The 22,372-nt window shown below is 36.6% G+C and overlaps 2 long non-coding RNA genes across 8 annotated transcripts; both read left to right on the top strand.

Annotated features, from left to right (window-relative positions):
- The first annotated feature begins 1,216 nt into the window (after positions 1-1,216).
- Positions 1,217-4,000, top strand: LOC121976104. Of its 3 annotated transcripts, none has more exons than XR_006110544.1 (5): positions 1,217-1,691; positions 1,795-1,951; positions 3,128-3,388; positions 3,482-3,632; positions 3,936-4,000. It is a non-coding gene; the product is annotated as an uncharacterized LOC121976104 (long non-coding RNA). The 3 variants fall into 3 exon arrangements; XR_006110545.1 differs by having other exon boundaries at positions 3,132-3,388; XR_006110543.1 differs by having other exon boundaries at positions 1,221-1,691; positions 3,184-3,388.
- Positions 4,001-4,186: 186 nt separating this feature from the next.
- On the top strand, positions 4,187-20,675 carry LOC121976103. Of its 5 annotated transcripts, none has more exons than XR_006110542.1 (6): positions 4,187-4,468; positions 4,555-4,607; positions 5,779-5,899; positions 19,142-19,274; positions 19,372-19,440; positions 19,530-20,675. It is a non-coding gene; the product is annotated as an uncharacterized LOC121976103 (long non-coding RNA). The 5 variants fall into 5 exon arrangements; XR_006110541.1 differs by having other exon boundaries at positions 4,187-4,296; positions 4,365-4,468; positions 19,372-20,675; XR_006110540.1 differs by having other exon boundaries at positions 4,187-4,249; positions 4,365-4,468; positions 19,372-20,675.
- Positions 20,676-22,372: the final 1,697 nt, after the last annotated feature.

Consider the following 22,372-nt stretch of genomic DNA (forward strand, 5'->3'; position numbering starts at 1 on the left):
GTTTTAATTATGACATCTTGATATTCTTTGGTTTTCAGTACTATTCTTCTTTAGTTGATGTGAGCCTCTGTTAATCTTGTTATGATTGTTTTATTTTCCTTGCTTACATTTGATTCAAGCACTATCGCCTCTGAATTTATGTTGGATTGCATGAATTTGGTTATTGTTAGTATTGTGGTATTTCTATAATTTTATTTATTATTCTAGATAATTTCTCTTATTGGCTATTTTTTTTTCCTGGAGATGTCTTTTTAGATTTTGCCAAAAGCCTTTATTGATCTGATTTACAATTTAATTTATGGAGGGGTCTCAATCTAATGATAAAATTATTATTATGTAATTAAAAAATCATGGATTTAAATCCACGAAAGTTTCGTACATCGAGATATCCCTTTATTGACAATTTAATTTATCTGTATTCGTGGTAATTTCTGCATGCTTTCCACGGGAAACTAATTGACTTGAAGTTTTGTGATGGTAAGCTCTGGATATTAAAAGGAGATGGGCCAATGCTATATGGCCTCTCTCAGTGTGATTTTGAAACGTAAGAATAATTCTGCTCTTCTATTATTGACCTTGTGATTATTGTATATTAAATTTCTTCAGATTAATTTTGAGACAGATTGATTGGAATGCTAGGACGAATATATTTATTTTTTATCACAATTAAATAAATCTGGTAGCTTAGTCATCTGTACTTATAACGAGTAGTATTGATCTAGGTCCTCAGGATTATGGTATCACATTAGGATATCTAGATAGTTATCTAAGTATCCGTGATTTGAACCCTAGTTATAATATATTTGTCGGAATTTTTTCTCTAAATGGGGGGTACAATCAAAAGATGCTGGACTTCTGGACTGATCGTCGTGTGCTCTCCCGTTTATTCTGATGGTCGGTAGAATAATTTCCATGAGGTCAGACTGATCATCCCAAGGATAATCAATGAGGTTAATTGAGATTATTATTTTTTAAATAATATTATCTAGGAATAAATTGATGGAGATATTAGGAGTGAATTGATGAAATTATTGAAGGCAAGCGGATTATCTTTTGCCACGTTAAATGAATGTTGTATATGTCAAATTGTTAAATTTTCAAATTTTTATTTCACAGTTATGTTTTATGTTCATGCCTACCATTTCCCGTTCCTAATGCCATGTGAGCGGTAGTTACCGATTCAACCAGGGCAAGCGAATTTTTAACTTTGAGTTGTCTATGTCCGTGACGGAAAATCTCCGTCAAAACCTTCCCTTCACAGAAAATCTCCGAAGCCTCCAAAACTCCACGAAAAACGTCCGTCAAAACCCACCTCCTCGCCGCCCACTCTTTCCCACTCGAAGCACTGATTCAGGCTAGCGCCAGCCACAGCGCCTTCATCGCCATACCTTTACTGGGGCACTTCCTCCTCCCCATCCCAAACGGAATCATTCACTTCCCCTCCGCCTTCCCCTCCTCGAATCTCTCCGGTGCGAACACCTCCGGCGCCTCCCAGATCGTCGGATTTCTCTGGATCGAGTACGCATTCACCAGAAGAATGGTCCCCGGAGGCACGCGGGAGCCGACCACGAAGCACTTGCCCGAGGATTCGTGCGGCAGCAGCAGAGGCGCCGCAGGGTACATCCGCAGCATTTTGAACGACGCAGTTGAGGTAGGGAAGGTTCCGCAGTTGAGCCCTTCTAAGGTCGGCGGTGAGTCTTCGAAAGGATTCTACTTTATTTTGCGGAGCCTAATTTTTTTTTCCCAACGTTTAATGGATCATCGATGACGCCCATCGCTTTCTTGCAATCGTAGGCGATGGCCCGTATCATTCGCTTCAAGTAGAAGTTAGGAAAGAAAACGAATAAAGTAATCGGAGAAGGAATTGTTTATTTTCGCCAGAATCACCCGCTTTCGCTTCGAAGACGAGGTTTGGTACAAATCATCGGCAATTGGAAAGAAGGAAACAGAGGTGCGGATTGTCAAAAAAAAAAAAAAAATTCTTGCTTTTTATTGCCTAATATGTGCATGGTCATCAAGGGTGATAGGGTTTCGTGTGTGATCTTCTGCTTCTCATTCCGCCTCTTTGATATAAGTAAAGGTCTGATCTTTGTGGTGAATTGTGCCTGTGTTCGGTAGAAGATGCTGCTACAATTCATGATTAGGGATTTAATTCTGATCAGTGTGCTTAGACATGATCAATGGGTAAAATGACCAAATTTTTCTGACCAATTGTTACAATTTCTGATAATCAAATGCAAAATCAGCCCTTACATATGCTTCATTCAAATTTTGCCTCTTTTGTGTGAATGAATACATCTTTCTTTTGACGTGAGTAATATGAAGCCCTCCATGGTCCTTGTCAATTTTTTTTTTAAACTAGCTTGATTTCACCTTTTAGTTCATTCAAGTTCAGAACATCTTTGTCGATATTATGCTTCATATGGACGGGTAGAAATGGAACTACAACTGTGGCTTGTAATCTTTGGCTAATTATGCATAGACCATTGTCGTTGTGGTAAAGTATTGCTACAATTTATTTATTTACTTTCAAGAATTACTCATGTTTCTTCCGAAATGTTTCTTATGCATCTAGTTTTCTTTCTTAATTTTTTTAGATCATCTTGTATCACGGGCTGTTAATCGGAGAATGGAACAATTGCTTTTTCCAGCGTTTCGGACGATGTATTGTTTGTGTTTGTTTTGGGTGCCCTTCTTCCACGCTTGATTGGGTTTCCTTGTAGCTTGGAATGGAATTGGTAGATTATTGTGGGGTTCTCGGTTTACATGTCTGTTGATATTTTTCTTATGTTGTGTAGTGACACACTTGATAGATAGGGGCTTGTCAGTTTTGATTCAACTACAAGTTTATTGATTAGCATCTTTTACATGTATTCGTCTGTTTTTTTTATGTCGGGCTTTATGTTGTTGTAGATAAGTGGATTATCTGCTAAGTCACAACAAATTGATTGTTTTTCCGTGGTTGTCTTTGTCTAACAATTTTAGAGCACGTACAAAATAGAAGAAATTAGTGTCTGAATATGTTATCTAATAAGGTTGGGTCTTTGTGCTCTTTTGATGTTAGTTACAAGTAGAAATATTCAAACAAGATACTTATGAAAAACTTGATTCATGGATGGTCACTTAGGCAGGATCATTAATTGGAGTAACTAAGTGTATAATCTGGTTGAGGGCTGGCTGCAGTGTAGGACTCTAGATTCGTCTTCTTCGACTGAGCTTTAGTCACTGTTGAAGATGAAGAGGGCTTCTCTGATTGCTTCGGCAGTGAAGAGGGTTTCTCTTACTTTGGGTGCAGCAGAAGCCCTACGTATGTTCTGATATGCACATAACTGTGGTAATCTTAGCATTGGTGTCACAGTGAGAAGATTCGTCGGAGAGCAATGGAAGTGTGAGTTCCTTTTCTTTTCTCGTGTCTAATTTGGATTGCATTTTTGGGCTTCTGCATCTGTTTCGTCATTTGTCTTTTTCTCTGTTTCTCTAGGGTTGCTTTGGCTCATGGAAAGGTCTTGATCACAGGTGGCTACCTCATCTTGGAGCGGCCAAATGCTGGCATAGTTTTCACCACCACCCCTTGCTTCTATGCCATCGTCAAACCGCTGTAGAACGATATCAAACCTGATAGTTGGGTCTGGGTGAGTGGTGCCTTTCCCTTTGTTCTTTGATCACATTATCATATGATACAACTGAAAAAGATATATCCTTTATTCACCGATGGGATTTTTTTCAGTGAATAAGTGGAAAAGAAAATCTAAACATGAAATTATAAATAGCCATCAACAATATTGGTAATTATAAGTTTTCTTACTAATTTAGTTTGGGTGAAGAGAAGTGAGAATGCAATTGCATTGTGTTTGTGCCTTGAATTATATACCAAATTGAGCATTTTCCTTGTTGCAATTGTTTATAGTTTTCGACTGATGAGTGTGCTTCTTCAGTCATGGACAGATGTTAAAGTAACTTCCCCTCAGCTTTCTTGGGCGGCCACATACAAGTTGTCTTTGAAAAACACGTTCTTCAGTGCACTTCTTCAAGGCAAGTGCTTTCATGCCTCCTTATATGTAATGCATCAAATGCACCCGTTCGTGCAGTCAGAGGGCTAGTGAGACTTGATGCAGCCTTATCATTTTTGGTCCAAACATTGTGAAATTATTGGACACAGTAACGTATTGTTTTGTCATTGCTGTAGATTTAGTTGGTTCTGTAGTTTATAGTTCTACAAAAGAAAGGATTCAGTTGATTCTCAATGAAGGTTGATTCTTCGCACTCTGAAGATAATGATCAATGAATATTACAAAGGTTGCATAGAAATGAAACATTCTAATATAGGGTAACTTGCTTAGTTCTCTATCAACTCATGCTTTCAGGGACTCAATAAACCCCTTTGTGAAGCAAGCTGTGCAATATGCTATAGCTGCATTCAAGGTAATACTCTCTGAAAAGGAGAAATTACAAAAACTACTTCTACAAGGTAATCTATGTTTTTTTATTTATTTTTAGAGATTTAATTTAAACTTTATTAGCTCTTTTCTCTAATTTTTACACTTCTCCATGCAGGTCTTGATATTACAATCTTGGGAAGCAATGATTTCTATTCTTGCAGAGATCAGGTGACTCATCTTTCTGTTTGGAAGAAATCACTCAGGCAGGATCATTAATAATGCCCTCAATTTGATGTGTTCGAAATACCATTCTATTTTCCATCAGAAATCCAGCAAAAGACCTTCACAACAATGACTAACTAAGTGTATAATCTGTGACATATGCTGTGTATAATCTGTAAAAATTTTACAGGGTTGTTGTGTGGAGTACATAACTCTAGTGGGTGATAACTTGGCATCAATCTTCCCAGATGCAAGCTTGAACCCGTTGTTGTGTGGAGTACCACAGCCCTTGCTGTTCTTCCCACTGTTTGGCTCAAGGACCTTAGCTTACTATCCTACCTCTCAGGCCACACTACTGTTTGGCTCAAGAACCTTAGCTTAATATCTTACCTCTCATGTCACACTACAATTTGACTCAAGAACCTTGACATACATGTATTCATCTTTTTTATCTGAATTGTATGAAGTTTATATTTTGCTAAATAGTTGTTTTTGATAAAAGATTGTAGATACTCGTATTTTTTGTTCGTGCATACTCATATTTTATGTTTGTAAAGTTCGTGGATACTCATATTTTCTGTTTATAAATAGATTTATCTGTTTGTAGATACTCACTCATGCAACTTTCATATCTCATATTTTATGTTTTTAAAAAAGACAATATTTTTTTATCCATTAAAAAAATATTGTCTTTGTTAAAAAAGACAACGCTTTTTAAGCGTTATCTTAATCCGTTGTTTTTGCAAAAAAACGACAACGCTTTTTAAGCGTTGCAAAAGTGTTGTCTATGTAAAAAACGACAACACTTTTTAAGCGTTGCAAAAGCGTTGTCTTTGTAAACAAAGACAATGTGTAAAAAGTGTTGTCTAATTTTTTTCTTGTAGTGAATGCTTGCTATACAGATAAAGTTCCTGTATCTGCATTGTCACACACAGTGTATGGTTTTCTTACATGTGGAATTGTACATGCCTATTATAACAGACAAATTAAAATATCTTCCATCTCCCAGGCTTGTGGTGCTGTGTCATATGAAATTGATAATTGTTTTCTTGATGTTAGTTAATGTAACTTTTATCATTGGTTCTTTACTTTGGGTCCTGATTTTGTAGCAAATAATACTGTCATTTGTACTTGTTACACAATATTGTGTTGTCATCAGAACTAAATTTGGTTTCAGGGAAGATACATCTGTGTATGGTTTGTAAGAAGACTTTGTAGCTGAGCAGCTATTTCAGAGTTCTGAACATGCTTTAGATGATTTGCTATGGACTGATCATTCTGTTCTTTCTTCAATGAAGGTACTCAATCCTTCTACATCAAGACCTGCAATCTCGGGATTAATATGCCTGTTTCATTTAGTATTAGGTTGCAAAAATCCTTCTGATACATGCATGTTCTTTCACATAGATACCATATTAGCTTTAGTTAATGATGTAAATTGATAACCCTATTTAAAATAAAAACAGGTCTGAAAAAATAAGTCTGTTTTGGCCTAAATATAATGCTATTTTATTTAAGAGGGAGTAAAATTCTATTTATTTATTTATTTATATTTTTTTTATCAATTCTAGTACACCTAGTCTATTTATTCATTCGATGATTGATACAATTTTCACTCTCCAAATATTCATTAATCGTTTTAATTTTAAGTATATTTAATATTTGTTGATTATAGAAGAAGAATTTGTTGATTATAGAAGAAGCATGTCTCTTATGCATACTGGACCTAAATCTGAGGATATAACGTCGTTGTTAGGGCTCTTCTAGTGCAATTGGTTATTGTGATTGTGGGTTGATGTCTAACATCGAAATACTAATCTAATTTTTACAACTTGATAATAAATTTACTTCTACTTTCTTAGACTCGATTACATGTATTGACCAACAAAGGCATGGATCAACACGTTATTTTTCTTTTAAAAAAAATGTGAAAACCGTCATGAAAGGGTCTAAACCTAGTCCAAGCATGAGTCCCTAAGTCTAACTTGACTAATCAAGCTAGACCTAATTGGATCCCCAAGGATTAAATCCATTACCTTGATAGACCTTATTAAGGCTATGATCCAGAAGGAGCTAAAAGAAAGACCATCTTTATTGTTAGATAAATTTGCTTGATGCTTGATTTACCACTTTTAAATGCATGCTTAGTTTAATTCCTATTTAATTTAGAATGGTTAAATAAGGGCTTGTTTGACATTTGCTCAACCTAGTACCAGGGTAGAGCAAGATGATAGTACGATAGGGAAGCTTGGCCTAGGAGTCAGGTAGGGTAAGGTGTTCCCTATTTAGTCTACCTAGCTAAGTGGAAATAATCGAAGTTGCCTCGCCACATCCTAGATTAATTAGATCAAGGTTTTGCAATAAGAAAAATTAAATATACAATTTTTTAAAAAGACTTTTTCTAGAAGTGCTCATTGCTCCGATATCCAAGAAGGCCTTGTGCCTCGCTACATGTTGAAGCCAATTTTTGAAATGTGTATTTAATTAACTGACAGCTAAACTTGAATCTAACTCAAATGTCAATCAATCCTTATATTTCAAACTAAATTGAAGATAAAAATTCAAACATCTCACAAAAACCTATAAGATTCCCTGGTTGATAACTTAAAAAAGGGTGAGATGAAAATTAGGACTAATTAGTTTAATTAAACCTTAACTCAAACTTTATTTTTTAACTTTAATCAATTTCAAAACTTAATTATTTTCAATTTAAAAAAACTTAATTATTTTCAAACTTTAATCAATTTCAAAATCTTAATTTTTAATCAATTTCAAAAACTTAATTAATTCCAAACTTTAATCAAGTTTTAAATCTTAATAATTTTTAAAACTTAATTAATTTCAAAACTTAGCAATTTTCAAAACTTAATTAATTTCAAAACTTAATTATTTTCAAAACTTAATTAATTTCAAAACTTAATTATTTTCAAAACTTAACTCATTTTTCAAAACCTTAAAATTTTAAACTTTAATTAATATTTTTTTCAAAACTTTAATTAATCAACCTTTAAACTTTAACTAATCAAATTTTCAAACTTAGAATTAATTTTAACTGAAATCCATCTCACAAGCACTCATAAGACTTAATATGTTTTGTAACATAGAATGAGTGAGATGGAAAATAAGGAGCTAAAATTAATCTACCCAACCAAAAATCTTTTTAAGTTGGTTCCTAATCGAATATTTTATGTGTAGGGACATAATAATTTGGACCAATGAATACTGGATAGTGGGTGCTCTAGACACATGACTAGAGACAGAAGTTCACAAAACTAAAAATCAAGACTTAGGCTCTGTTGCTTTTGGCAACAATGGAAAACTTAAAGTAATTAGAACAGGTAATATTGAACTAAGTTCCAATTTGTTATTAGTAAAATTTTATTGGTTGATAAATTTAAGTTTAACCTACTTAGTATTAGTTAATTATGTAACTCTGGTTATCTAGTCACATTTTCAAACTTTGAATGTGTAATTAAAAATATTAAAAATTTTAAAATTACACTTAAGGAAATTAGGACAAATAATATTTACACAATTGACCTATCAGTTAAGTGTTTATTGACACAACAAAAAGAAACCAAGTTATAACACAAAAGACTTGGGTCGCACTCACACAAGACTCATTTTAAAAATAAGTCAAAATAGTTTAGTTAGAGGATTACCAAAAATAAGAAATTTAGAAAATACAATTTATGCTCCTTGTCAACAAGGAAAACAAACCAAATCAACCTACAAATTAACAAACCTAAATCAAACCAACTCAATACGAGCTCCTACATTTAGATCTTTTTGATTCACATGGAGCTAAGTTACTAAGCGAAAACTAATATTGCTAGTTGTTAGAATAAGTAAAAGGGTATTTGAGTCTTTTGGTATATATCTTCTTTTCTATATAAAGGCCTAACTCGTGGGGTTCCGATAACACGAGATTTTAGGTTTTGCTTTGAACATGGTATCAAAGCAAAAACCCTAATTTCTTTTTCTCTTCCCCGCGCCGAATTCCTGTTCTCTCGCGCCGCCTCCTTCCCCGCGCTGAATTCCTGTTCTCTCGCGTCGCCTCCTTCCTCGTTCCCCCCTTTTGAGAGACGATCGCCCTCGACACCGAAACCGCGTGGAGGTCGATCCTGGCCTCTTCTCCTTCGGTTTCCTTCAAGATCCGGGTTCTTCAATCCTCCAGAACGGCCTTTCCCGCCGCGTCCTCCTCTCGATTGGATTTGCCGCCGCCTCTGACTCCGACTCTGCCTCCGCCTCTGTTGCTGCCCTCGTCAGTGGAGTTAACCGCGTTGAGGAGGACGAGGAGAACATCGACCCGGCCCTCGGGCGCGCCTGCGCTGCTGACCACGCCCTCTTCTCAGGTACGGCTGTTCTGAATACCTTTGGTGGCAGAGTCGCTGAGGATCCCTTAGCCAGCGACGTGGTCTTCCTCCACGTCACTGCCGCCGTCGTTGCGAACTTGATCTCCTTCCGCCTCTTTGCGATCGTGATCTTGAGTTTCCTCTGCGCTCTCGTTATTGTGCTCACGACTCAGCTAGTAGGTGACATTCCGTGCGTGGTGCCTCGGCCTGGCGTCTTGCAGCCTCCTGCTTCCCAAGTGCCGACACACCGGCTGGAATCCAACTCCAGCTGATTTCCTCTGCGTCAGCAAACCTAACAGCACTCTTTATATCCGCATATCCGCTCCAAATTAGCTACTAATATCAGTTTCTATTCCTCCTCACTTCGTATATTCCAACAGCCGGGTTCACAGTTCTATTCATGGCTACATCTAGTGTCCCAAAACCAGATACCTCAATCTTTACCAACCATATCACTGCACCTCTCTTTTCCGAGCAGTTGGATGGTAAAAATTATATCTCTTGGGCATCTCACATTGAGCTTTGGCTTGTTGGACAGGGTTATGAGACACATCTCACTCAAACTGAAGAAGATGTTCAAGACGTCGATCGTCCTCTGTGGAAGAAGGTCAACGCTCAGTTATGTTGTATTATCCAAGCCACCATCCATCCATCTCTTAGGAATGTCTTCCGTACTCACAAAACCTGCAAAGCTGTTTGGACACAAGCCCAACAACTCTTTACAAACACCTCTCGGCGACTCTATCAAGTCTGTGAAGATCTCATGACCATCCTCAGCGCCAATCAGATTAAGGATTCAATGTCAACTTATCTGGGTTCAGTTTTTAGCCTTCTTTGTGACTTCAATGAACTGCTCCCACCTGCGGCCGATCCTGTTGAAGAGCTTGAAAATCGGAAGAAATTTTTTATGTCTTTGACTTTATATGGTTTGCCCACGGATTATTCTCATGTCCGTGACCAGATCCTGGGCAGCCCCACAGAAGCTACCATAGAAAATACCTGGGCGACTCTTCTCCGTGTCCCGGCCAAAGTCTTGACGATGCCTTCCTTTGTTCCTGTCGACTCGTCAGCTTTGGTCTCTCGACACAAAGGACCTCCACCTCGCAAGGGTGGCAAAGGACGTCCTTGGTGTGATCATTGCCACCGACTGGGACACACGATTGATAAATGCTGGAGTCTACATGGTCGTCCTCCTCGTGCTGATCAGATTGTTCAGAGTTCTGTTGCTCCTTCAACACCTTCCTATACTGACTTTCTGAAATGGTTTGAGGATCGACAGGCTTCGGGTTCCACTGCTACCATTACAGACGCTGGTACTTCCTTTGCTGGCATATCTCGTTCTTCGGGTCCTTGAGTTCTTGATTTTGGGGCCACCGATCATATCACTAGTAATAAATCTTTTTTTTCCTCTCTCACTACTTCTGGTAGTTTACCAATGGTCACCATGGCCAATGGTTCCCAAACTCAATCCCAGGGTATTGATATTGTTCATCCTTCATCTCTTTCAATTCATAATGTTCTTTATGTTCCCGGAGCTCCCTTTAATTTATTGTCGATAAGTCAACTTACTCGATCTCTTGATTGTGTCATTTCTTTTACTAACACGTTTGTTTCCTTACAGGACCGGAGTACGGGGAGGATGATTGGCTTCGGATGTGAATCTCATGGCCTATATCGGCTTCAACAACCCTCTTTTGTTGGTTCGGCGGCGACATCTCCACTTCTTATTCATGCTCAGTTGGGACATCCAGGTCTTAATAAGTTGAAACAGTTACATCTTAGTCTTTCTCACTTAGAGTCTTTATCTTGTGCGTCGTGTCAATTAGGTAAGCATGTTCGTAGTTCTTTTTCTCCTCGTATTGAGAGTCGGGCTATGTCTCCTTTTGCTTTGGTTCATTCTGATGTTTGGGTTCCGAGTCGTGTTTCTTCTACAATGGGGTCAAGGTATTTTGTTACTTTTATAGACGATTTTTCCCGTTGTACATGGTTATATTTAATGAAGGATCGTTCAGAATTGTTTTCTATTTTTGAATCCTTTTCCCTTGAAATAAAAACTCAATTTGGTACTTCCTTTCGAACTTTACAAAGTGATAATGCACGCGAGTATTTGTCTATTCAGTTCGTACCTTCTTGACATCTCATGGTGTGTTGCATCGCACGTCTTGCCCTCATGCCCCTCAACAGAATGGGGTTGCAGAACGCAAGAATCGTCATCTCCTTGAGACCACTCAGACTCTTCTTCTCCATTCTCATGTCCCTCATCAGTTTTGGGGTGATGCCGTACTTACTGCGTGTTATCTCATCAATCGCATGCCTTCATCCACTCTCCAAGGTAAAATACCTCATCAGGTACTTTATCCACATCAGTCCCTTCATCCTCTGCCACCTTGGGTCTTTGGTTCTATTTGTTTTGCTCATGCTTTTAATCCCGACATTGACAAACTATCTCCTCGGTCTCATAAGTGTGTCTTCCTTGGGTACCGACGGTCTCAGAAAGGGTACAAGTGTTATTCCCCTACTCTTCGTCGGTACTTCATCTCTGCTGATGTCACATTCTTTGAGTCAGTTTCTTTTTTTGGTTCTTCCGCTTCACAGGCCGAGGTTTCTCCCTCTCCACCTGCACCAGTGACTATCTTTGCAGGTTTATCAGCGTCGTCCTCGTTCTGATTTGCCGCTGACCAACACTGACATTGCTGTGGGCTCATCTTTGGAGCCAAGTCCTTCGTCGTTTCCTCCGGTCCCATCTCCTGACTCTGATGTTCCTATTGCACTTCGAAAGGGTATGCGTTCCACTCGTAATCCTTCTCCTCATTATGTTTCTTTAAGTTATCATCGTCTTTCCCCATCCTATTATTATTGTCTGTCTTCCTTGTCGTCTGTTTCTGTTCCAAAGACTGCAGGTGATGCCTTTGCCCATCCAGGATGGAAACAGGCTATGCTTGATGAAATGAGTGCCCTACAAAGCAGTGGGACTTGGGACCTCGTTCCTCTACCTCCTGGGAAGTCAGTGGTTGGTTGTCGATGGGTGTTTACGGTGAAAGTTGGTGTAGACGGCACGGTTGATCGGCTTAAGGCTCGTCTTGTCGCTAAAGGCTATACTCAGGTATTTGGATTGGATTATGGCGACTCCTTTTCTCCTGTTGCTAAGATGTCTTCTGTGCGTCTTTTTCTGTCTATTGCTGCAATTCGCCATTGGCCCCTTCATCAGTTGGATATCAAAAATGCATTCTTACATGGTGACCTGCTCGAGGAAGTCTTCTGGTCTTGTATGTCGCTTGCGGAAATCTTTATATAGTCTCAAGCAGTCACCCAGAGCATGGTTCAGTAGATTTAGTACCATAATTCAACAGTTTGGCATGACTCGAAGTGAGACTGATCATTCTGTTTTTTATCGCCACTCATCTACTGGTTGTATCTATATAGTGGTTTATGTTGATGATATTGTCATCACAGGTAATGATCATCTTGAAATTTCACAAGTAAAACAACATCTTTTCAAACATTTCAAGATAAAAGATCTTGGCAAACTCAAATATTTTCTAGGGATAGAAGTGGCACAGTCTAAAGATGGGATCATTATATCCCAAAGGAAGTATGCAATGGATATTCTGGAAGAAACAGGAATGTTAAACTCAAAGACAGTCGACAATCCCATGGATTCTAATGTCAAGCTCCTACCAAATCAGGGGGAGCCTCTTTCAGATCCTGAACGGTATAGGCGATTGGTAGGGAAACTAAGCTACTTTACTGTCACTCGTCCGGATATATCATTTGCAGTGAGTGTAGTAAGTCAGTTTCTTAGCTCTCTATGCAAAGAACATTGGGATGCAATAACTCGCATTGTTCGATATATCAGGGGTGCAACAGGAAAGAGTCTTTTATATGAAGACAAAGGACATACTTAAGTCGTAGGGTATTTTGATGCAGATTGGGCAGGATCTCCCTCTGATAGAAGGTCCACTTCTGGATTTTGTATATTTGTCGGAGGTAACCTTATTTCTTGGAAAAGCAAAAAACAGAATGTTGTGGCAAGATCCAGTGCAGAGGCAGAATATCGAGCTATGGCTATTGCTAGTCAAGAACTTATATGGTTAAAGCAGTTGCTTCAGGAACTAAGGTTTGGAGAGGTTACACAAATGTCACTCATATGTGACAACCAAGCCGCTATGCATATTGCCTCAAATCCAGTCTTCCATGAGAGAACAAAGCATATTGAAGTTGACTGTCACTTTGTTAGAGAGAAAGTCATATCTGGAGAAATATCTACTAGCTTTGTCAACTCAAATGATCAGCTAGCAGATATATTCACTAAATCACTTAGAGGTCCCCGGATTGACTACATATGTAACAAGCTTGGTGTATATAATCTATATTCTTAAGCTTGAGGGGGAGTGTTACGATAAGTAAAAGGGTATTTGAGTCTTTTGGTGTATATCTTCTTTTCTATATAAAGGCCTAACTCGTGGGGTTCCGATAACACGAGATTTTAGGTTTTGCTTTGAACACTAGTAATAACTGATGACTACTCAAAATTTACATGAGTAAAATTCTTAAAAACTAAAGAACAAACCTTTGAATTTTTTAATAATTTATGCAAATTACTAGAAAATGAAAAATATATAAAAATTAAAAGAATAAGTTGTGATAGGGGGGATTTGAAAATCATAGGTTTATCGAATTTTGCCAAATAAATGGATATCACCATGAATTTTTATGTCCTAGAACTCCCCAACAAAATGACCTAGTAGAACAAAAAAATAGAACATTACAAGAAGCTGGTAAAACCATGTTAAATGAATATAACTTAAGTAAGAAGCAATAAATACAACTTGTTATATTCAAAACAGAATTTTAATCAATGAATTTCACAAGAAAACCCTCTATGAAATATATTATAATAAAATGCCCAACTTAAGTTATCTAAAGGTATTTGGGTGTAAAGTCCACATATTAAACACTAAAGATTAATTAGGAAAATTTACATCCAAATCAACATCTTATATTTCTAGAGTACTCCACAACTAGTAGGGCCTATAAAGTTTATAATAAAAGCACCCTAAAAGTTGAAGAAATAACCAATGCAATCTTTGATGAAAAAAATAATCTACCCAACTTAATTGATAAAAATAATGTTTAAAATACTGGAAACACAGAAGATGATGAAATTAGATCTGACCCAAGTGAATCAGAAGAGCCAATTGATAACCCTAACACAAGAACACATAGGGTAAGATTCAACCACCCACCTGATCAAATTTTGGGTGACCCAAGCCTAGGAGTTCGAACTCGGTCATCCTATAGAAGCTTAAGTCAAATAGTCCTAATATCCAAAATTGAATTCAAGACTATAGAAGAGGCTCTACCAGACCCAGATTGGACAATTGTAATGTAGGAAGAATTTGCACAATTTGAAAGAAACCAAGTTTGGGAACTAGTACCTAACCTAACAATAAAACTATAATTGACACAAAATGGGTCTTTAGGAGTAAACTAGACGACAAAGGGGAAATTATAAGAAACAAAACTAGACTAGTAGCTAAGGGGTTCAGCCAAATAGAAGGACTAAATTATGATGAAGCTTATGCACCTGTGGCCAGACTTGAGTCTATGCTAGCCTACGCAGCTCATAAGGGATTTAAGTTATTTCAAATGATCGTAAAGTCTGCATTTCTTAACGGACTCATCAAAGAAGAAGTATATGTAAATCAACCATTAGGATTTGAGGACGTAGACCACCCAAACCATGTCCTTAGATTAAAGAAAGTACTATATGGGTTAAAACAAGACCCTAGAGTTTGGTATGAAAGATTGTCTACATACCTAATATTTAAAAGGTTTAACCAAGTCCAAATTGACTAACTTTATTTGTTAAAATCCTAGAAATAGACATCTTTCTAATCCAAATCTATGTAGATGACATAATTTTTGGATCAATTAATACAAATTTCTTAAAATATTTCATTAAATTAATGAAAAATGAATTTGAAATGAGTTTAGTAAGTGAAGTCAATTTTTTCTTAGGTTTACAAATAAAACAAACCAAAGAGGGTATTTATGTTTATCAAGCAAAATATGCTAAAGAATTAATTAAAAAATTTAGAATGAAAAATTCTAAAAATATTAATATCCTAATGGCAACTAATATAAAAATTGATTCTACTTAGAAGGAAAACCAGTAGACTTAAAGTATTATAGAAGTGCAATAGGAAGTCTATTATATTTAACTGTAAGTCGACTTGATATTTTATTTGCAGTTGGTATGTCTGCTCGGTACAAATCCTGTGCAAAAGAGTCACACTTAACAAATGTGAAAAGAATATTTAGGTATATTAAGGGCACACTAAGTGTAGGACTTTGGTATCCTAGGACTAGCACATTTGACTTAGTTTGGTATTCTGACTCAGATTACGTTGGGTGTAAACTAGATAGAAAAAGCATAAGTGAAAAGTTAATGTTTAGTAAGCTGGTATAGTAGAAAGCAACACTTTATTGCCTTATCCACTACTGAAGCAGAGTACATAACTATGGAAGAGTGTGTAGCTCAACTTTTATCAATGATGCACACTTTAAAAGATTATCAATTAGAATACAAAAATATAAAAGTCTTAATTGATAGAATAAGTTCAATCAACTTAACAAAAAATTCAATACACTACTCAAGAACTAAACACATAGAAGTCAAACATCACTTTGTAAGGGATATGTAGCCAGAATGACATTAATTGTACTAGTCAAACCTAGTAAATATTTTTACTAAACCCTTACTTGAACTTGAGTTTTGTACACTTAGAAGATAATTAAGAATGTGTTTAGTAGAATATATTTTATTTTAAAAAAAATTATGCCTTTTCAAAATCATATATTTTTTTTTTCAAAATTATACTCTTCCAAAATTATGTTTTTTTTTTTTCTAAAAAAAATTATGCTCCTTCAAAACTATGTTTTTCAAAACTCATATTTCAAAACCCAGGAAGGGGAGCCTTGGCGCAACGGTAAAATTGTTGCCATGTTACCAAAAGGTTACGGGTTCGAATCCTGGAAACAACCTCTTGTAAATAGCAGGGTAAGATTGTGTACAATGGATCCTTCCCCGAGACCCCGCATGGCGGGAGCTTCGTGCACCGGACTGCTCCCTCTTATATTTCAAAACCCACTTGGTTTTAAATTCTAGGTTAAATTATTATTATTTTTTTTTTCAAAACTCTAACTTTTACTAGTGATTTCAAATATTGGACTTACCCTAGGTTTTTTCCCCCTAAAAAGCATGTATCCATAAATTTCAACTAGAGCATCTCATAAGCATACTGGGATTACTTTGCTTGTGTATGAAAACACTAAGAATGGTGTGAGATGTATAGGATATTGTCTGGATTTTTAGATGCTTATGTAACATCAAATCTGGGCGGAAAATACCAATGTATATTAATCAAGCTAAGTAATCCTTCATAGTAAACAACTGGATACTCTACTTAATTTGACTACTGAGTGAACGCTACTATCTTCTGATAACTAGCTAGTAACTACGGGTTAGCCAACTTTTTAAGGAAAATAGATGAGTAACTGGATACCGTACTTAACTTGATTAACTAAGTGAACACTATTATCTTCTGATAACTAGCTAGTAACTAAGGGTTAGACAACTTTTTAAGGAAAATAGATGAGTATTTTAAACATATATATTTTTTAACAAAAACTACTTTTATTTTTTACCCGTGCTTGGACTCTATTCTTGCTATTCTCTTTACCAATTTCTTTTCATACTTGCATATTTTTCCTCAAAATAATTTCTTACTAAGACATTGATTGTGGGGGAGCTCATTTTTTTAAAAATAAATTTTTATTTTTGATATATGTCAAAGGGGGAGAACTAGATTAAAAGTTAAGTTTTTTTTTCTCCTTGTTTTTCCTCCTAACTACTTCTTGAAAACTAAGTTAAAGCTTTCTTTTGCAAAAGCTAAGTTAAAGCTAACTGCTTTTTGAAAACTAAGTTAAAGCTAAATTCTTTTTCAAAAGCTAACTTTTTTTTTTTTAAAAAAACTAAGGCTTTTTTCTAAAACTAAGTTAAAGCTAACTGCTTTTTAAAAACTAAGTCAAAGCTAAATTCTTTTTCAAAAAGCTAAGTTTTCTTAAAAGATCAGTTCTATTTTTCTAAAAGCTGGAGTTTAATAATTAAATGTTTTTTTAAAGGCTTTTCGAAAATTAAAGTGCTATTTTTTAGGGGAGCTTAAGTCTAAAATATTTTTTTTTGAAAACCTTGAAAAGTGCACTTAGAAAATTGTAAACCTTGAAACCAAAAATGCTTATGTGTTTATATTTTCAGTTATTCTTAACATATTATATTTTACTAAACTTTGAATTGTGCTGTTATAATAAAAAAGGAGAGGTTGTTGGGGCAGAAAGCACCAGATGATCAAACCTAAGTTTTGATAATGACAAAGGTTTCAAAGTTATGGGTTGTTGTACTAACAACTTTGACTGAGTGTACACGAAAGTTTTAAGTCAGCTTAGACAAGATAAAAGTCTTAGTGTATTCTAGGCAGGTAAAAAACCCTAGTTGTGGTTAGGCAATGAAGTCTCGATCTAAGGGACTGGACGGAAAGTCTTGGTAGGTCGAGAACATCAGGCGGGAAATCCTAGGGTCGAGGACATTAGGTGTAAGTCCTTGAGGTTGCAGACACCAGGCGGAAAATTCCTAGGGTCGAGGACACTAGGTGGAAGTCCTGAAGTCTCGAATGCTGAGCAAAAGTCCAAAAGGTCTGGAGGACTGGTTTGACAATAGTTAAACTCTCCTGTGAGGAGTAGGTGAGGATGCATGCGTCAATTCGACCTAGGGTTTCATGGGAAATCTTCAAGTCAGAATCAGACAATCCTAAGACTGTCAAAGTCAATAAATAATATATTATATATGCTGTACTAACTCTGTGGTGCAGGGAATCAAAGCTAGAAAGATCGCCGGAAATGAGGGGTTCTGGGCGCCCGGACCTCTAGGTGCTCGGACCTTTAGGCGCCTGGAGTTCAGGCTCCCAGATGGGTTTAGGCGCCTGGACATGGATAAAGTTTAGCAGATAACGTTTTGACGGGAGAGTGCCACATCAGCCTAGACGGGGGTGCCCGGACTAGGTCCAGGCACCCAGGAAGGTGCTATATAAAGGTGTTCGAACTAGCAACTTTGAATCATCATTCTCTACGATTTTCTCTCCTACGCGTTGCTCGAAAGACGACTCTACGACGCTCGAACGCTGCTTCGATGATGACTACGCTCAAGATCTTTCTTCTAAGTCGTCGGTATCGTTTACATTTCAGTTACTTGTATTTACTTTAAATTGCATCTGTAACTTCTTGAATTATTAGTGGATTTTCTAACGAAAGCTCTCACGTGCGAGCTTTGGAGTAGGAGTCGCCACAGGCTCCTAACAAAGTAAAAAACCTTAGTGTCTATGTTCTTTCTTTCCTTTCTTATCTTCCGTTGCGTTTCAACTCGATAAGTTTAACGAAAATTATGAAAAAGCCACGAGCGCTATTCACCCCCTCTAGTGCTTTTCAATCCAACAAGACCTGCTATGTTATATGGAGTTGAAGGTTGGGCTATGACTCGAGTACATGAGTATAAAATGAGAATTGCAAAGATGAAGATATTATGGTGGATGTGCGAATATACAAGGATGGATAGATAAGAAATGAAAATATTAGAGAGAAAGTCGGGTGCATTTATTAAGGAAACACTTCGGGAGGCACGAATGTACTTAGATGACTAATGAATATTCCAGTTAGACAATGTGAAACTATGGCAATAAAATGTGGAAGCAGAAGATCAAAAAAGACTTGGTTAGTAACAATAAACAAGATCAAATTTATTTAAATATAAATGATGATATAGTAGAGGTTAGAGCCTAATGTCTTAGAAGTATCCATATAGCCGGTCTTACTTAATTTAAATATAAACCTTGTCCCACAAGAAATTCAATATGGTCTACAACAATGCCAACTGCAACTGTATTTTTTTTTTTTGTATCTGCTTATAGTGATGATTTCTGAAACATGCATAAACAATTCTATCTTATTGCTATATATACTCGAGGCAGGATTTCCTATGCTTCTTTGGCACTCATCTTGAAGTCTTCATTTCATTTATTTTCTTTCAGATTTAATTCTTCTGAAATCATAAGAGCTTACTTTAATTTTCAGGATCAAGATGCTAATTTTGTTCATCAATCTTTTTGCGAAGGAAGGGGAGCCTTAGAGCAATGGTAAAGTTGTTGCCATGTGACCAAAAGGTCACGAGTTCAAATCCTGGAGACAGCCTCTTGTAAAAAGCAGGGTAAGACTACGTACAATGGATCCTTCTCTGGGACCCCGCGGGAACTTCGTGCACCGGACTGACCTTTTTTTTTTTTTTTTTTAATCTTTTTGCGAAGATTGCTGCAACCTGGCATTTGTCATACTTCTGCTCTGAGTGCCACTTTACTAGAGCACAAGAAATACATGTCTGAATTTGAGTTCCATTCTTGCACAAAAGGTTCTACTGCATAGCTTTCCTGACCAAGTGTGTGATCTGTTTCTTTTTTTGACATAGGGAACTGCTAACAACACAGTTGCTACAGTCCATTTCTGGAAGTCCTTTTGCACTCAATTTTTACACCACTTGTGTCAGTACAGTACACCAACGCTGCCTTCGTTGATGCTTCAATGGATGTAGTTGCTTTGATCAGGAAAAACTCAATTTATTCTGATCTTTGGAGGGAATTGAACAGCTTATATATGGTTGGTTACATGGTGTTTGAAATTTTGTCATGGTTTGCTTAATACTTGATCAGTTCTGATTATCATGTTTGTGATGAATTTCACAATTGACGAAGTTCTTGGACTCAAGACAAAGATATTGATTCTGAACTACTACTTGAAATGCTTAGATGCATGAGCCACATACGCCATCAATTAGGCAGAGCTGCTGGTGCATTATATTATGAATCTGTTGTCAATCCAGTCACCTCATCGGAAGATATAGTTTCTCAGCTATTAAAGATTATAGAATATGGATATTCTTCTTCAATGACACCTCTTATACAACAAATTGGAATTGATGCTACTTGGACAAAGCAACAAACAGCTCACAGAAGTCAGAGGAAATTTGCAGTTGATATGTTGATCTCTCTGAATTCATTATGTTCAAGAGCAACAAACTGGGCTGGGGTTTTAGATACCATAGAGAAGTTCCTGCCCTATCTGGACCTGCATAGTAACATTAAGACAGTTGATTCAAAATCCATCTACAATGTCAATTCTGTCCTATTGATCCAGGCTAACATCACAAGTTGCAAGAGTAATGTTTGAGACTGCATTTGATTCACTGTTACTGCTTCGCTACACTAGACTGCTTGTGAGATTATTCTCCAATTGTGAGTGACAAGGATAAACCCATTCTAACAATGCAGTTATATAGATTCAAACTCCTGCACTTACCCATTCTAACAATGCGGTTATATAAATTCAAACTCCTGTACTTTGGTGGAAGGACCTTCGGACTTAGTTCACTTACCACTAGAGCAAATAATCATGAAGCTTTATCTTTATTGCTCTTTATTGCTGCCTTTTTAGTTTTTTGTACAATGCATTATTGATTGTTACTTGTTTGTGTAGTGGTGATCTAGATATTTTAATATGGCAGACTTGGTCGCCACTTGTAATTTTTATGTCTGCATAGCTTTAGGACGTATGGAAAGATATCATATAACTGCAGTCTTTCTTAGGTGTTCCATTCTTTGTTTCAGCAAGATGTTGGTCGAATGGCCATGGTATACTCAAGGTTTTAAAATTCACTAGGCGCTAGTCGGGTGCCAAACTAGCGCCTAGTGCCTAAGCGGATTCGACGGTATCAACATAAATTTCATAATAAATTATATTCTATAATTTTAATATAATAACATCAATTTTAAAATGAGTTCAAAATTATACAACTAATAATATATGTATATATATATATATATATATATATATATATATATATATATATATATATATATATATATATATAAAAGGATAGCTCGGTGCACGAAGATCCCGTCATGCGGGGTCCCGGGGAAGGATCCATTGTACGCAGCATTACCCTGCTTTTTGCAAGAGACTATTTCTAGGATTTGAACCTGTGACCTTTTGGTCACATCGGACACAACTAATAAAATATCACAAATTTATTTTACTTCTTCTTCTCCATAAGTTTTAACAACTTATTTTTCATCGGACACGAACTTAATATCATCATCGGACACAAACTTAAGGTTACATTTCAATTTTTTTTAATTGGGATTTAAATTTAAAAGCCCAAATTAAAAAAAAATCATGAAAATCTTGTACTATTTCTGCGGTGCCTAGACGATTGGACCAATTAGTAAGCACCTAGGGGTGCCTAGTATTGGATAATCCAGCCTAGGTGCCAAGGCTGCCTACTCTGGTTGACTAGCATGTTTTCGGTGTGGTTGATTTGAGCTTAGGCAGCCACCTAAGTTGATTTTTAGAACACTGGGTATATTTCATATGGTGTGCTCTATAAAGGTTGAACTGTGCAGGATTATTTGAATTTACTTGTCCTACATAAGTTCCATTGATTCTATTTGCAATCTGTTTATGCAGGTAAATCTACCACAGATGGACAAAAGGTAGAATAAAGGTCAAATTAATTCCAGCAATTCAGGAAGTAATTACTAAATGGCTAGTGATCCATTTTAAGCGAACTGTACCAACTACACAGCAGTCTTTGGAGGATTTTGGTTCTCCTCTTTCTTTACTGAATATAGGTATGTGCCTATTTGCCTCTTTTTCCCTCCTTATTTGCCTTTGCTTGTTTGAAAGTTGCATTACATGGAGATACATTGCAAACTGCAATTAATTCCCCATCTAGTTTTTCATACTGCAAGATGCATTCATCCATTGACTCTGTAACTGCAGTTGGATTTCTAAGACTTGGTTATCCAAACTCAAAATTTTCAAGGTTGTTTTCTATACCTTCCCTTTTGTTGGTGATCATGCCTTTGCCGTAGCTTTACTCATCCAACCACGATGTTACTTAATGTGATGTGTAGCAATCGTCATTCTAGATACCCTAACCAATTTGGATCCACTCAAGTGAATCCATGTAGTAACTCAGTTTCACTCGTGAGGCTGGATGAATCAGGCTCATATAGATCTACAGACTACAGTTCACATGAGTCCATCTAAAAAAAATCTGTTACTATGCAATGAATCCCATCACTTTTTGGATCCATTCCAAACTAAAGTGAAAATTACAAGGAATTGCCCGATCAATTCATGGAGATTTCAACAATGCATGAACAAGAATTGAAATTATTTAGTTTAATTTTGTTGGTTTTGTTAATTTTCTACATTAACAAGTTTTTCTATTTCTTTAGAAAAGAAAATCAT

This window comes from Zingiber officinale, chromosome 4B, assembly GCF_018446385.1.
Source record: "Zingiber officinale cultivar Zhangliang chromosome 4B, Zo_v1.1, whole genome shotgun sequence".
NCBI classification, from domain to species: domain Eukaryota; kingdom Viridiplantae; phylum Streptophyta; class Magnoliopsida; order Zingiberales; family Zingiberaceae; genus Zingiber; species Zingiber officinale.